We start from the raw sequence: 16,530 nt of genomic DNA, 5'->3' as shown, positions 1-16,530 counted from the left end.
TGTGTGCCATGAGAGATTCTGTTGTATGTTCTTACACTCATCACTACAGTCTAATGTGGTGTGCCCCTATGGCCAACCTCCTACTAATATGTCATATGGACACTGCCAGACAAATAGCAGTGTGCTATTACAACCACTATATGGGGCAATCCAGCAACAACAGTTTGCCACAATGACAGAAAACAATGCAAACCTGCTGTAGTGTAAATCCCTTGTAGGCATAGCTCTCAACTAAACAGGGATAAATGTCAACAGAATCAGGGACATAGCCAGAGTACATCAGGGACAAACAGGGATACTTTTAAGATGTTAGTACTATTTATGTGAGACATTGACAGAATAAGAGAAGGTAAAGTAATGTACATTGTTTGATGTTAAAACAGTGTACACCCTTACTTATTGTCACTACTTATTAAGTGCAAATCACTATCTTTCCTACAAAAGTTATCCATTTTAGGTGATGAAGAGGGACAGAGCTAAGATTTGAGTGAAATGCAGGGACGTCCCTGACAATCAGGAACAGTTGAGAGGCATGCCCATAGGTATAGGACAACAGAATATCTATGACATCTCATTACATCAGGTCTAAGACAGGCTTACGGCTGTAATCCCTATTCCTATACCTCCATCCTCCCATCTACATCCTGTTATATGGAGAAAACAGTTACATACCTGGTGGAGTGCAGTACTCCTTTGTTGAACTGTGCTTCCAGTAATGCTTTGTAAAGACATGCTCTGTGTGAGGTAAGTCTCATACAGACTTGTTTTCTATAGCCAGCTGCTTGCATTTTTAAGGTACTGCTCATTATCAGGTACTTCCCTCTGAACCAATCTGTGGCTCTGATATGCTAATTGCAGCCAAAACAGCTGAATTGCACTATCATTAGCCAATGATATACCACCACAGTGCAATATATAAGGCCTTCATGTAGACCAGGGCCCCTTTCATAGCTGTTAAGATAGACACTACTGAGGTGTGGAGACTACAGCATCACACAGGGTAGGTATCATAACTATCAACTGTGGAGATTTTTGCAGAATGTCCACAGTTTCACCTCATATGTGTGGTCAGTGTCCCATGACATTGTGGTCATCTGTCAAATCAGTGGAAAATCATTGAGGGTTGAAGTCAGAAATGAAAGTCAGACATTTGAGTGTCAGACTTCATACCCATCAGAATATGCATGCTAATGCAATAGCTGTTATTATATCAACTTACTATCTTTGTAAGAGCAAACCATAAAGCATGTCCCTATCTCTGGGCCTTTGTCCCGCCATTAGTTATGGCTGTGTCCAGATTTCTTGTTCTAGGGGTTGAGAGGTATGGTAGGTCTGTAGCAGCTACCTTTACATACAGATGTGTGTACTACAGGCTGCAGCTGTTGCTGCATTTAATACACATGGGGGGAGTGTAAACACTGGAGGACAACTTGCTGTAGGTGTAACTGTGGCAGCTGTGAGGCAGAGCAAGGGTGAGGGTACCCTTTACAGTCCAATCAAGGCATGTGTTTAAGGTACGTCTGCTAGGCAACAGTGCCAATAACAGTAGTAGGTGACATATAGTTATGCTATAGGGATATGTGAAGTGTGTCCCTGCCTGCAGGCCTGTGACTTGTAGCACTGAATAACAGTTAATTAATTAGCAGTAACTTGTGTGGATAAAGAATGCATGACTCATTCATTAATTCCTGTCTTCACAATAATGCAATTGAACTGCAACACAAGACTAGAATTGAACCCAGGACTGTGTATATGAACCCAGGACTGTGTATATCAAAATGTACTGCATACAAGGCATGTAACAGACTGAGCTACTGAGTCAATGCTATAACCAGTGTATTTGCAAGCTATATGTGCAGATATACAGGCTGTGATACACATTATCTGCATCCATCAGTATGTGCATGGCTTTATATGGCTGTATTTCTGCACCAGGGTCCCCGTTGAACATGTGCTGTGCCATTGATTCCTTAGCAAGTGTCTTTCTACATGTTGCTGAAAAAAGAGCACATTTACTTGCTATCACAGGCCTCACTTACATCCATTAGTATGCCTTTGGCTTTCTAGTGGTGTATTATTGCACCAGACACCAAGGTACACTCCCATTTTTCCCATTTCTTTTTATTCCAGTTTGCGTGGTGTGGCATGGTGCACTGCTCCACTGAAACACGCCTAATGACTGTAAGTGGCAATCACTGTGTTTTGATGAAAACACCTTTTTAAATTAAGATTTGTGTGGCATGGCAGGGTAATGCAGTGTGTTGTAGGTGTGATGGGCTCGGGTTTGAAGCATGGCAGAGGTGTTTATTCTGTATATGTGTCTGACAATGTTATAAACACATATAGTCATTAAAGCTCTATTTAGCTGAGCTAAGTGAAGCTGAGCAACACAGCGCACAGTGCTGCTCCATGCTAAAAAATTCTAAAGAAAAGAAAAAAGGAGTGATAGGAAAATGGTGAAATGGGGGTAAGCAGGGGAAACATAGTGAAAGGCAGGTAGGGATGTGCAGAAAGGGTGTAGGAAAGAACCATAGTTATCCATTTCTTGTACAGCAACAACTGTGCACTTTGACAGAATTTGTACATGACTTTGCACTCTCCACAACAGAAAGAGGGTTGAGGACAACATAACTGGTTGTCAAGCCAATTGGACCATGTTATTTGTGTCCAGTGGACACGTTTGTCTAATGGAGAGCCATGTATGGGACGATTTTTTTGTGGGACAGGTGCCTATTTTTTTAAGGTGAGAGTGGAATGTCTGGGAACTGACATAGGTACATGTGGAGGAGGTAAGTTGGGTAGGAGAGCATGCATTTGCAAAAAGACAAGACAGACAAGACAGCAGACAGGGGTGGTATGTGACACATGAGTAGGTTAATACATTAGATGGGGAGAATCCAAGTCCCATGTCCCTCCAGATGGCAGCAGTGTGACTCACGCCCCCACCCATGGGACTGTCAGCACTGTTCCATCACTGCCTTAGGGTGGCTGTGCTGTAGGCTGGGCAACAGGACAAGGCTGCCCCACCAGATTTTTCATTATGCCCTCAATCTGGTGGAGGCAGCGGTCATAGCTATGATGAACTATCCTGTACACCAAGACTGGCAGCTGAGCCTATGTGACAACATCCCCTCCACCACCACTCCCAGAGGGGGACCCTTCCCAGTCCCCTGAGGCGGTACTATCAAATCCTTCAGGTACTGCAGGGACAGCAGAGCTGGCACCACTGGTCTGGGTCCCAGACATGCTGGGACCTAGTGTCATGGCCGGTTGAGGCAAGATAGGCAGATCAGCCAGAACAGGCCTACCTTGAAGTGCTGTGGTAATTGAGGTTTAGCAATCAGTATAGGTTAGTTATGAACAAATCATTGTTAGTAATAACAGCATGGCACAACATTAGAAATAACCCAGTTACATAGCAATGCATATTATGTGCAACACAGCATTAAATAACAGAACAGTAAGTATGTTAACAACATGCCAGTAACAGTTACAGCATAAGGCCAACAGAACAGGTAATTTAACAAGATGTGTTAATATGCAACCATAATAATACATAAAAATAATAAAACACATTTCCCAAAATACAGTTAATGTAACAAAGTATGTTAACAGTAAACCATAATAATGAATAACAATAATAAATATATGAAGATAAGGGGTGGGGAGAGAGAAAAACAGTCCATTAGTGACATTGTAGGTTATATTCCTGACAACAGTACTACTATCTACTCTGCAGGTCTGTATTTTCATTTATGTGTACAGTGACTACAAGTCCCCTAAAGCTGATGTAGCATGTTTATACTTCCCAAGCTGTTTGCATGGGACAGTGTGGGCCAAGCAATAACAACTGCAGGTACACAACTACACAGTACACTTCCACATCAAGTGGACCTATATAACTACCAAGGTGTTCTGTGTGCTGAGTTGGTAATACTTTGTAATCCAGGTACTCATTTCTGTGGTAATCCTGTGACAGATGGATTACACAATATTAATTATAGTACATGAAATTGTGACACTTGAGAGACATGTATGTGTACAGTACAGAGACTAAACAGCTGCCATGCCTTTGTTAGCAGGACTGGGAATATAACCCAATAGCCTTGACTGCAGGGGACATATGCATAGAATGCAATATTTGACTGCAGCAACTTTGAAAAGAAATTCCAGAGTACAGCCATACTGGGATTACACAGCTTTATTTTTGACTCAACATTGCTGATGAACACATTCTTGCTATTGATTGTAACACTCTGTTACATCTAAACATACAATATCTGCTCATAATATGGGCTACCTCAGTCATATACCTGTAGTTCCTGGGGAGAGAAAAATTGTGGGCATTACTTGATTGATACTGTAAAATTTACTGCTACATACCACTGGATTTGAACCCCGGACTGTGTGTGGCAAAATGTACTATGTACAGAGCATTTAACAGGCTGAGCTACTGAGTCACATCTGATTAATGAATGACTAATATTTGTCTAGACCTCATCTGGAACCATTCTATGACTTGGTAGTACTACAACAGTGTTATTCTAGACTCAGTGACAGTAGAACCCAAATGCATGGAAAACAAGCATAACACAGATAGTAAGTCAGCTTTATTTCAGTGTGCTGCACTGTGCCATGCTAACATGTTATAATTTAAAATAAAAAAAGTTACATATTCCACAGTTAACAGTATTCAGTGCATTTCCGCAGTGGCAGGGTGCACTACAGGTGCCTCACCCTCCACTTTAGCTCTGACTAGCCATCCACAACCACAGGCTACCTCTACACATCTCCCTACACCAATTCAATATCCTTGTTCCTCAGCTCTCCTTTGGCAGTGCGTTATGATTAATATGCATGGCACTCTGCGGGGGGGGGGGGACTGTGGCTGTGTACATGGATACATTCCATGTAGGCTCTTCACTGTGCCTACACATATTTTCTTAAAACCTGAGAAGTATCTATTTTTTCTTTGGTGTCTTTTCTGCCCTCCAAATTAGCTTCTGTCCTACTTGTAACTACTCTTTATCCTTATCAGTCTGTTTTCTTTTCCAGTAGGTCTGCCACAATTTTCATCTCTCAGGATGCTTTCATCTGTATTTGGCTCTCACTAACAGAAAAACTTCCCAGGCAACTGCAACCTTTGTGTATGGCTAAACCCCTTCATAGGACATATCTACTGGAATACCTATGATCCTGAGTGACCTTTCTTAGAAGTTAATACTGATTAATTTTACCAGAAACAGTTTTGTTTTCTGATCTGTAACCTTGGCGTCCACTAAAACCACAGGGGCACTCTATAGCTAGATTCACAATCTATTGTATACTTGTAGCACTACCTTCATTGCCCCCCATCCTACTAACATTAAACATTTTATGGTGATTAGTCCAACAGTTCAAGTAGGATGTTTGCTAGTATCCTTGTCTGGCTGTAAACTGTTTTTTTTTAGTTAAAATTTAGCTTAAACATACTGACACCACAGTATTTCAGTTAACAGATTAACATAACTTGTAGTGCACCTCACTTCTGCCTAAGTCAAATCAACTAGCAGCTGTTGCTCACATGGACAATAAATAGAATGCACATCTAGTGGCTATTCCAAATCACAAACCAAACCTCAAATCAATTTACACACTACTTCTCTCCAGACACTACTCTAATAATACTTACTTTCTCTCATATCTCTTACTAACACTTCATAGTTTCATAGTATAGTACTAGGCTAGGGCTATCTATCTGCATTGGTAAGTTAGCCAGTAGTGATGTGTGTTTTTTTTTTGCCACCCAAAAAAAAAAAAAAAAAAAAAAACAAAAAATACTGTGTGCCTCTGTCTAGTAGTGGCACAGTGAAAGTCCTATATAATATAAAATAGTTTACTGTGCCCTGTCTAGCAGTGACACAGATGTGACCCCTGGGTAAACGTGACGATCTCCCATCCACTCATCAAGATTTCTCTTGAAGAGAGAGGGGCTCTGGGCTCTGCCCTGGGATAACTGGGGATCTTCAAAAAAGCAAGAAGCCTTTTTATGAATCTATCCATCATGTCCTCCTATTCATACTTGTGCCGAGGTTTAAGTCTTTAGCTCTCGTGGTCCTGATGGATTTGAAAGATTAGCTACCCTCCCTTATCTCTTGAAGTTCTCTCCATTCAATACCACACTAACACATCTTATACTCCACTACTTCCCAGCCTAAATAAACACTCCTCACACTTGGTTCTCCTCTTCTATACCTTTCCCAAAACAGACTACATCATGCACTTCATTTATTTAACTACCCCTTAATCATTCTTTTCACGCTGTCAACTTCATACCACAATATACTCTGCTACTTTAAACAAACTCCAGATGTCATCTATTCATAGCAAGCAAAGTACCCATGCATTCACAATCTCCCAATTTCTCTATAACTTCTTCCATGTCTACCTCCACAAAATTAAAATACTCCCTCATACCCCTCATCCCCCCAGACCAAAAACAAAATACTACATCTACTACCAAAACCATCAACAACTTACCTTAATCACTACCACTTTCTTACTAGCTGAGGACATCCACCTCAACACAAGTCCCTCTACCACTCCACATAACAGCAACCTTTACCCACCCCCTCCTGCCTCTCCTCGCCAATCATTCCCCCTATCCTTTTTCTTCCTAAAAACATATCTATGTACTCTATGAACCTACAAAGTCTAGTCATTAAAACCACAGAGCTCCATTCTTGGATCGCCCACACCACCTCATATATCCTAACCTTATCAGAAACTTGGCTAAAACCCCAAATCTCAAACAGTGAAATCCTACCACCTGGAAATAACATATATTGTCTGGACAGAGACCCAAAAAAAGGTGCAGCATGGCCATACTCTATAGTAACCAACTCATTCTCTCACCCTACCTTATTCTCTACCTAACTTTCACCTAGCTGAACGACTAAATCTCAACCATCACTTAAGCATCCATAAAACTTTTGCCATAGCCTCCATCTACATCCCACCAGGTAATAATATCCCCATCCTAGAGCACATACTATCATGGTTCTCCCACAATTTACCATGTGAAACTATCATTTTTGGAAGCATAAATATTGACTGGACAAAATTAATGTCTGACTCCCCTAACCTTAGCATCAACCATCATGGTTTTATCCAGCTGAACACATCCCCTACTTGCATAAATAAAAACTTTAGTAACAGCCCAACCCTCAACTGGATCCTTACTACCAATCCTAAACTCTACCACCATCCCTGTACCCTACCAGATTCCTTAAGCAACCATCTTCACAACCATATCCAAAGATACACTCTCCACCAAACCAAGTCTCACATATGCTGACACTGTTGAAAACTTTCAAGCTTTAATTTGGATACTTTTAACAACAGACTCTCATCCATCAACTGGCTCTTCCTCCACCACCTTCCCCTAAATGAAGCAGGAAACAAATATAACCAAATCTTCCTGGATATTCTTAATTCACTAGCACCCATAAGGAAAATTAAAATAAAAGAAATTACACCCCTTGGCTTTCAAAAGAGACCCGCTCGGGGGGCGTGGCCAATATGCCAGACTGCTAGCAGCACTGAACATTAGCTCTGCTTATAACATTTTTATTCTGATAGGAAATTTAATCTCATTTTTGGAAATACTAATCCAAAAGTATATCAGAGGATTTGTGAATATAGGTCCTTTATTATTTTTCAAAATTTAGTACTAAAACATACGTTTTTAATATTTTTTCCTGTCAAGAAGTTTTCCCTTAAGAAATCTAAGTATGAGTAACTCAAAGAACTCTCATCAAGACAGTGTGGTAAAGAAGGAGCTGCAAACATTAATAACTACTATTCCAGAGCTATCTATAAAAAATGGACAAACTAGGGCATAAAATAGATACTATTAAGCAAGACTGTAGAAAGCAGCTGGACATTCTTAGTGAAATGGCCAAAAAGCATTCTGAACAAATTGCTTATATCGAGGAATCTTTAACAGATATGGATGGCAGACTGATGGAATGTGAAAGTCAAAATGAGTTTCCTTTGAAACAGAATACAAAACTAACAGAAAAGCTAGAAGACCTAGAAAGTAGGTCACGAAGAAACAACATTATAACAAAACTATGGAGTACCAGAAAAGGAAGAGGGAACTGATATGATACACTTTCTTAATAACTAGCTTCCAACAGCACTAAATCTTCTTGAAGCTCTTATCTTCAGTATAGAGAGGGCTCATCGGTCTCTAGCAAAACCTGCTTCAACAACAGTTTCTCCTAACCCCAGATCCATCATTGTTATATTTTTGTCCTCCCAAGAAAAGGATTTGGTTCTGAAGTCTTCATGGAATAATTCTCCCATCAAGATACATTGTCTGTCATATCTAGAAGGAAAAAATGTGGTCCCTTGATAAAATCTCTTAAAAAAGTTAACATCAAAGCACAAATTCTCTTTCCCTCCAGGATAAAAATATTTTTACCAGGAGATGAGAAGATCTTTAACTCTTTGTCAGAGGCTTTGGACTTTATTCACAAGAAAAAAATAAGAACTGATATAGAGGACATGGAATGGTCTACACAGAGTCTGAAAAGACATGTAACTTGGACTGTCAAAGAAAGTGCAAATAAAAAATTATAAGACAAATAGGATTGTTAACAAATAATTCTAAACACTTTCTTGCAGAACTCTTTACTTAATGTTTTATTGGAATATATACACAAAGCAAAGGTAAAGTGTCTTTATTTTACATAATATTTTATTGGAATACATATACAAAATAAAGGACTTTATTTTGCATAGGCATAGGCATATATCTATGTATGTATACATGCATGTATGTGTGTATGTATATATATATATATATATATATATATATATATATATATATATATATATATATATATATATATATATATATATTTTTTATTTTTTTTTTCTCTTCTTCATACCCATATATTACTATAAACGGGGCACAGTTAACTTCATTATATATTCATTTTGGATACAAAAGTCATGCTATCTTACTATTAATTCATGATTTCCAAAGTAAGGCATTCATGTGTGTTAGTGGTGGGGTAACACTTTAGAGATTACTGTTTAGTCTATTATGATTACACTGTACGGAATCCCTACAACAAAAGTGCCCTTAGGAGATGGTTTATTTAAGATAGTTTTGTTTCCTCTTGACATTTTTGAAAGATGTTCATATCATGATTAATATATATATATATATATATATATATATATATATATATATATATAGCTTTACTTAAAATCTGCATTTCTTAGTGTAATATATCAACATTCAGTGCTTTACATTAACTAAATGTTCTAATTGTAATTCTTAACCTAATTTAGTTTAAGGGATATAAATGATTAATTTATGGGGAAAATTTTACTTTCCCACCATTTTTAGAGAAGGGCTATTCATGTTTTTTTTTCACTGTGGAGGCTGCTCGTGCACTTTTTATGCTTCTTTAGAATGGAGAAAACTTAGTTGTTTGAAATTCCCACCAAAAATGCCTTTTCTAAGCCTCTGTGACTGTTTCTTCACATGCACGAGCATCTACAGGGCAGTAGCAGCAAACTAGAGAAGATGGAAGCAAGAATACAGTGAGTGATGACATCACATGACCTTTGAACTAATGCATGACTCAGAAACCAGAAAGTAAAACTGAAAAAGAAACTAGAAGGAAAATTAACTGGGTTTTTTTTGTGTTGTTATTTTCATCTTTTATGCATCTAAAGGTATGGAATCGCTTTAAATATGTATTTTTAACAAGCTAGGACTTTAATGGAGTGATTATTTCACTAGTGATTATTTCACTAGTTTAATGAGGAAAATTGCATTTTAATACTACTGTATGTCCGTTGCTTTGAAACACTGAAGTCTGACAGGATACCCTTCTTTGCTTTGCTAGCATGCCCTAAATGATAATATATTAATATTTGACTACTTAAGCAACCAATTTCTTTAATATTCTGAATATAAAGATATATATAGGATTGAGTCTCCTTTTCCCACTGATGCTTTTATGCTTAAGCAACTTTAATCTATATTAGGTATTCTCACTGATGCTGATTTAAAGCAATATAATCACAGTCAGTTGCAATGATAATTATGATACTATGATTCAAATCTTTGTATGACCACATACACTGTAGGAATAGATTGTTAAAATGTTCCAGGTCACTCTAGTCTGTTCAATTAGTATTAATAGACCAACATATGCCCCCCCCTTTTTTTTCTGTATTGCTATAGATATAAACACAAGAGACTGTAATAACAGGTATAAAATATATAGGTATTAGAAGCTTATGCTGAAAAAGCAACTAGGTTCATTGGTGAAACTGACTCCTTATTTTCCAATACCTAGTAGTGGTTTACATAATATTACATACAAATCCACTGTGATTGCCTGATGGACTTTTTATGTTCATATTTGTTTGAGTTACCTTAGAAATGCTTTACTGTTTGTATATACTACATTTAAAGCAGAAGTTATTTATGTATGTGTTTGGTGTATGAGATGGTTAGTTAATTTAATAACTAAACCTGGAACTTTAGGTTCCATGTATGTATGTTTTCTTAGTTATTGGTTTCAGAATTTGTTTCTAAAGATTTTTGACTCATCCATGATACATAACTTCATGAATTACTACAACTCATTATACTTGGAAGGTATTATTAATGCTCTAAATATAACTTTAACAAATGATGATATATAAATGCTTATCATTAAATATTAATGGCTTAAATAACAATGTCAAAAGAGCTGGTTTAAATAAATTCATTAAAATGCACAGAGCTCAGATAATCTTCTTGCTGGAAACCCACTTGCTGGAGAAGGATTTGCAAAAATTATCATTTAATGGTTTTATAGTCCTCACGGATTCCTGCTTTAGAGCCAAAAGGGGAGGTACTCTTATACTATGTAATAATACTTATAAACTACCTAAAATTTTAAACACCTTTTCAGATAAAGACGGAATGTTAAGCTTAGTAGTGCTAGAAGTTAATAAGAAATGCTTCACACTGGTAAACTCATATTGGATTCCTGGTCTTGGAACTAAATATGTGAAGAAATACTTGGATCTCATTACTTTACATGCAAAGGGAGAAATTATTCTGGCGGGAGATTTCAATTGCTTATTATCAGATGAAGACACCTCTAAAATAGTAAGGTTAAACTAACGACACAAGCTAAAAAGGTAAACAGTTTTATAGCCTCAATGAATTTTAGAGACACATAATTTAAGAGTTCAAAATTCACTTCAGTACACTCATTATTCTTTTCGATTTGGCACACAGACTGATATTGGCAAGATTTTTGTGTCTAACACTCTTTACTCTGAAACAAGTGATGTTGCAATACAGTCATGTCCACTCTCTGACCACAATGCCTTTTTGTTCAGCTTGACTGTGAAAAAAGATGATATGATAATTTTTCAAAGAATCCCAGCCTATGTTACTAAGATAAAAGGTTTTAAGGAGTAGTTATTAAAAGAAATAAATGCATTTATGGAAATCAACAATAATGGTGAAGTATAGATATCATACTCTGGGATACATTAAAAGTTTACAACTTTAGTGGAGTTAAAGCTTGGTATTTTCAAAGGAGAATAGAATGGGACAAGGACCTTTCTAATTTACAAGCCAAAATAGATAAGTTAAAACTAAATTTAAAATCAAATGATAAAGCAGTACTTACTGAAATTTCTAAGCCAAACCACAAATATTTAGAAATATTGAATCATAAGTTTGCTATAAGCTTAGAAAAAAAATAAACTACAGTCCTATTCAGTAAACCCAGACATTTACATAAACTAGCTATCAGAGCCAAACAAATTAATAAACAAAATCACATTAATGAAATTAAATACAAGAATAATAACACAGTAAAAGGAGCAACTGATTTAGGAGGTATATTAAAAGCCTTTAGAAATTATTATCGGTCAATCAATGACGTGCAATCACCACTAGAGTCAGAAGATGTAAGGGATACATTTCTACAAGAAAATATCAAGACTAAACTATCAAAACAACAAAATAGCACACCAAATAAACAAATAACCTTAGCAGAAGTGAAAGAACAAGTTAAAAATCTGAAGGATAATAAAGCCCCAGGGTTAGATTGGATAATCCCAGAAATAAATAAAATTCTTCCAGTGCACACAATAAAATTATTATTAAACACATTCTCCATGGTTAAACAAGACTTAATTTTCCTCCCTCGTGGAAGTACTCAATTTCCCCCATTTTGAAACAAGGTAAGGACCCCCAACTATGTGCATCCTATAGACCCATATCATTGTTAAATATTGATTATAAAATGTTTATGTCTATCCTGGCCAAAAGACTAAAGAATATATTACCCAGTATAATACACTTTGTTCAAACTGGCTTTATCTTACATAGAAAAGTACACGACAATATTATTAAGCTACTACCTCTAATAGACATTGCAAACAAAACCAAGAAACAATTAACTATTATTAGTCTGGATATTGAGAAGGCATTTGAGTCCCTTAGTTGGTCATACTTACAAAAAAAATCTTTAAAAAATTTAACTTACTTCAGATTTCACTAAACTGATATTAAATATTTATAGTGATTCTAAAGCATTTGTTAAGATTGGTTCATGTCTATCATCCCCAGTAAAAATTCATAAGGGAACTAGACAAGGTTGCCCTCTATCCCCCTTTATTTTTCACTTTATCAGTGGAACCTTTTGCTTCACTAACTTGAAATAACCCAAATATCAAAGGATTTCAAGTTAATGAGGGATATTGTCCAAAAGATCAGCTTTTTGCTGACGATATTCTACTAACATCCAGTGACATAGAAGATTCTTTACAACATATCATGAGTGCCATAATTCTATTTGGAAAAATCTCAGGGCTCAAGTTTAATCAAAATAAAACCAAAACACTTTTAATCAATAAGAAAATAAATAGCAATTTGCAAAAATACAATGCATTCAACTGGGAAAAAAATAAGATAGATTATCTAGGAATAAGTATTAAGAATAAATGGAAAGAGACTATTACATTTAACTTTACTAAACTGGTAGCTATAATCAGTGACTTGACTAAAAAGTGGAAAAAAAAGTTTTTCTCCATGGAAGACAGACTTACATTAATAAAAATAATTGTTTTGCCCAAGATATTATTTTACATACAATCATTGATTTTACCTCCTCCTAAGAAATTCTTTAAAAAATAGATTCCATATTACGAACTTTTCTATGGTTCCCAAAGAAACCAAGAATAGCCTATAAATGGCCTGTTAGGGCCTGGGACAGTAATGGGAATGGCTTTCCCAACATAGAATTATATTCCAAATCTGTTATTATTAACATAATACTACACTGGATTTCATCCATATACACCTCTAGCTGGAAACAACTACATGAAATACATATAACTTCCACTGAGAACTCAGAAACCCAGTTTAAGGAAACTTTTGGAATTAACAAAATATTTTGGATACTCCGTGAATATTGCTTATATAATAAAAAAATGTAGCCACTTCTCACATGGTATAAACCAAATGTTTTATATTTTCAAAAATATAATCGACAGCAATTATTTTCTAAAGAACACCTTTTTCATTACATTTCCCATAGCTTATACACCAGATTGCCTAGATGCCTTCAATATCAATAAGATGCGGAATCTTAAAGAGAATAATCTAAGGTTTTGGCACAAGTTTATAGACAATAAGAACATCCAACCAATGAACTTTCTCTTAGCCAGATATAATGTCTGTCAAGATAATTGGCTCTATATTCAGTCTTTAAGACAGTTTGTTGAAAATAAAGTGAGAGTGTCAATAAATCTGGAAACTGATATTATACCAAGATTGATACAACTATTCATATGGTGTAGTTCGATGAACATTGAATATAAATTAAGCATAACACCTGTATATAAAATCTTACGAGATGACTTGATTACTTTTGACCAAGCTTTTTGGAATTACTCCATAAAGATTAATGGTGAACCTTTATCTAATGATAATAAGAAACAGTTATTAAATTCAATAAAAAACACTTCATCATCTTTATATTGGAGACTATATACATGGAGATTTATTCATAGAAGGTTTTACACTCCACACAGAATTGACCTTATAGCCAAGAGTAATGAAAGCAAATGCTGGAGGTGTGGTGATATTCCTGAAGCCAACTGGGTTCATATGTTCATTGAATGTAGAACTCTCACACAATACTGGATTGATTTTAGACATTTTGCAAAAGCCATGTAGTCTGATAACTGTCATATTACTAGCTCTTTGATATTATTCAATGTCCCTACCCCAAGTGTAATTCCTAGACATCATTTACCTGTTCTTTGGTTAATTCTAGCTATTGCTCGAAAAATAATTACATTGAACTGGAAAAATAAGCAAGATCTTATGTTTACTGAACTTATTTCAATAGCAAAATCTGTATGTAAAAAAGAAATGCAAACTATTTATCAGAGATCATCAAATGTAACACAAAAGACTAGCTTGCCAAAAATTGGAGAGATTGTTAGATAAATATTGATTACCTTTTTTGGATAAAACAAATATTTATCATGGATGTCTGTATATAGTGTAAACAGTTATTATGTTTTATATTATTTATTTTTAATACTTTATATCCATGTTTATTAACAAAATTTAATAAAAATGTTTTTGGGAAAAAAAAGAGACCCGCTCCCTTATGCACAAAAGAGCTCAGAAACCTAACAAATAACAAATCATCATTGACAAGAAAAAAATCTATAATACAGCCCAAAGCAACTGCCAATCAAACTCCAGAAAATTATGTACCAACATCAATAAAATTCTTCATCCTAGAAATCCTTCTCTTCCCAACCCCTACGCAAATAACACCTCTCAAGAAACTGCATCCATTCTTAACAATTTATTTATAGACTGTAGAAGCAAATTTACCCTCACAGCCCACCACACTAATCCCACCTCCACCCCTCCTACACTAGATACTAAAACCCTCTTCTGACTCACACCAGTTCCCACTGCCTATATACATCACTCCTGCTCAAATTTAAACCAAGTTCTCCATCTGAAGATAACTTGCCTCCCCTCTTTCTCAAATTTGCAGCAGATTCTATAGTCCTTCCTATCTCTATACTACTAAATAGATCCATTCTAGAAGCTACAGCCTCCAACATTTGGAAATCTTTCTACACAATACGATTGCATAAAGGATGAAACTCCACAGACCTCTCCAGCTTTTGACCTATAGCCATCCTTTCCCCACTTTATAAAATTCTAGAAAGATGTATTCCCACTCTTCTTCATCATCTAATTCAAGAAAACCTTTTGACTACCACACAACATGGGTTAGTTCAAACCATAGTACTTCTACTGCCCTTATATCTTTTACTCACACCATAGCCAAAGCTAGAGACAATAACCACTTGTTTCCTGTCTATTCCTTGGCTTCTCCAAAACCTTTGATACTGTATCTCACTCTAAACTTCTCACTAAACTATCCAGCTTCAAACTCTCAACCTACACTCTCAACTGGTTTGCCAGCTACTTCACCAATAGGCAACAGTCTGTCAGATGGCACACTTCATGCTTCCCCTTCCTACCTATTCTAACAGGAGTCCACCAGGGTTCTATCATGGAGCCCCTTCTATTTAACATATTTAATAACAACCTCCATAAATGTTGTACCAACCTCTCTCTTATACAATATGCAGATGACTCTACACTGATTTCCATCTCTGGCAACATCTCTCACCTTCTCTTACTTACCCAAACCTCTTTCTGGTCCATTGAAAGATGGCTTACAGAAAGTCAACTCATCTTAAACCTCCCCATGATAAAAAAAACTCCTCCTCTTCCTTCCTCAATCACTATACCATCACAAGCGTATCTTTAAAATCTCTTCTCTTGACAATGCCATCATAAAAATAGAATTTCACACAAAGTGACTCAGTACCATAACTGATGACCAATTAAAATTTAACATTCACATTCTACAATCCACTAAAAATCAAAATTAGGCTTACTTTAAAAAAATAAGAAATTTCTTACTACATACTCCAGACTTTCTCTTGCCCAATTTTCCCTCCTCCCTTCTCTACTCTGTGCAGCCCCAGTTCTTACAAACATGCAATTCTCAACACTACTATGCCCTTAAGAAACTTCAATGGCTAGAACTCCTCAACGACTCTTACTTTTACAGCTACAAATTACCCATTCCATATTCTACAAACCTACTGCTGCCCCTCCCTCTCCTCCCTAGTATCCTATTATACCCCAAACTGACCAGTCTGTAGGTCAGATCAATATCTTCTTTATATCTATAAACCAAAGAAAAACACTGGCAAACTCCTATACAAATATTCAATGTCCCAAGCCTGGAATTAACTCTCCTGACATATAAGAAATATCCCACACCAAAAACAGTTTAAAAAAAGATCTAAAACATACCCTATTGAACTCATGGGCCTGCTCCTGCCAAGACACCACCTAATCCCGCCCTTCCCCCTTGTTATCACCAACCTAATAATTCTTGC

Source organism: Protopterus annectens, chromosome 5.part0, assembly GCF_019279795.1.
Source record: "Protopterus annectens isolate FY-2018-M chromosome 5.part0, PAN1.0, whole genome shotgun sequence".
In the NCBI taxonomy this organism is placed as follows: domain Eukaryota; kingdom Metazoa; phylum Chordata; order Ceratodontiformes; family Protopteridae; genus Protopterus; species Protopterus annectens.
The sequence above is the reverse complement of the archived record's forward strand: the minus strand, read 5'-3'. Positions refer to the sequence as shown.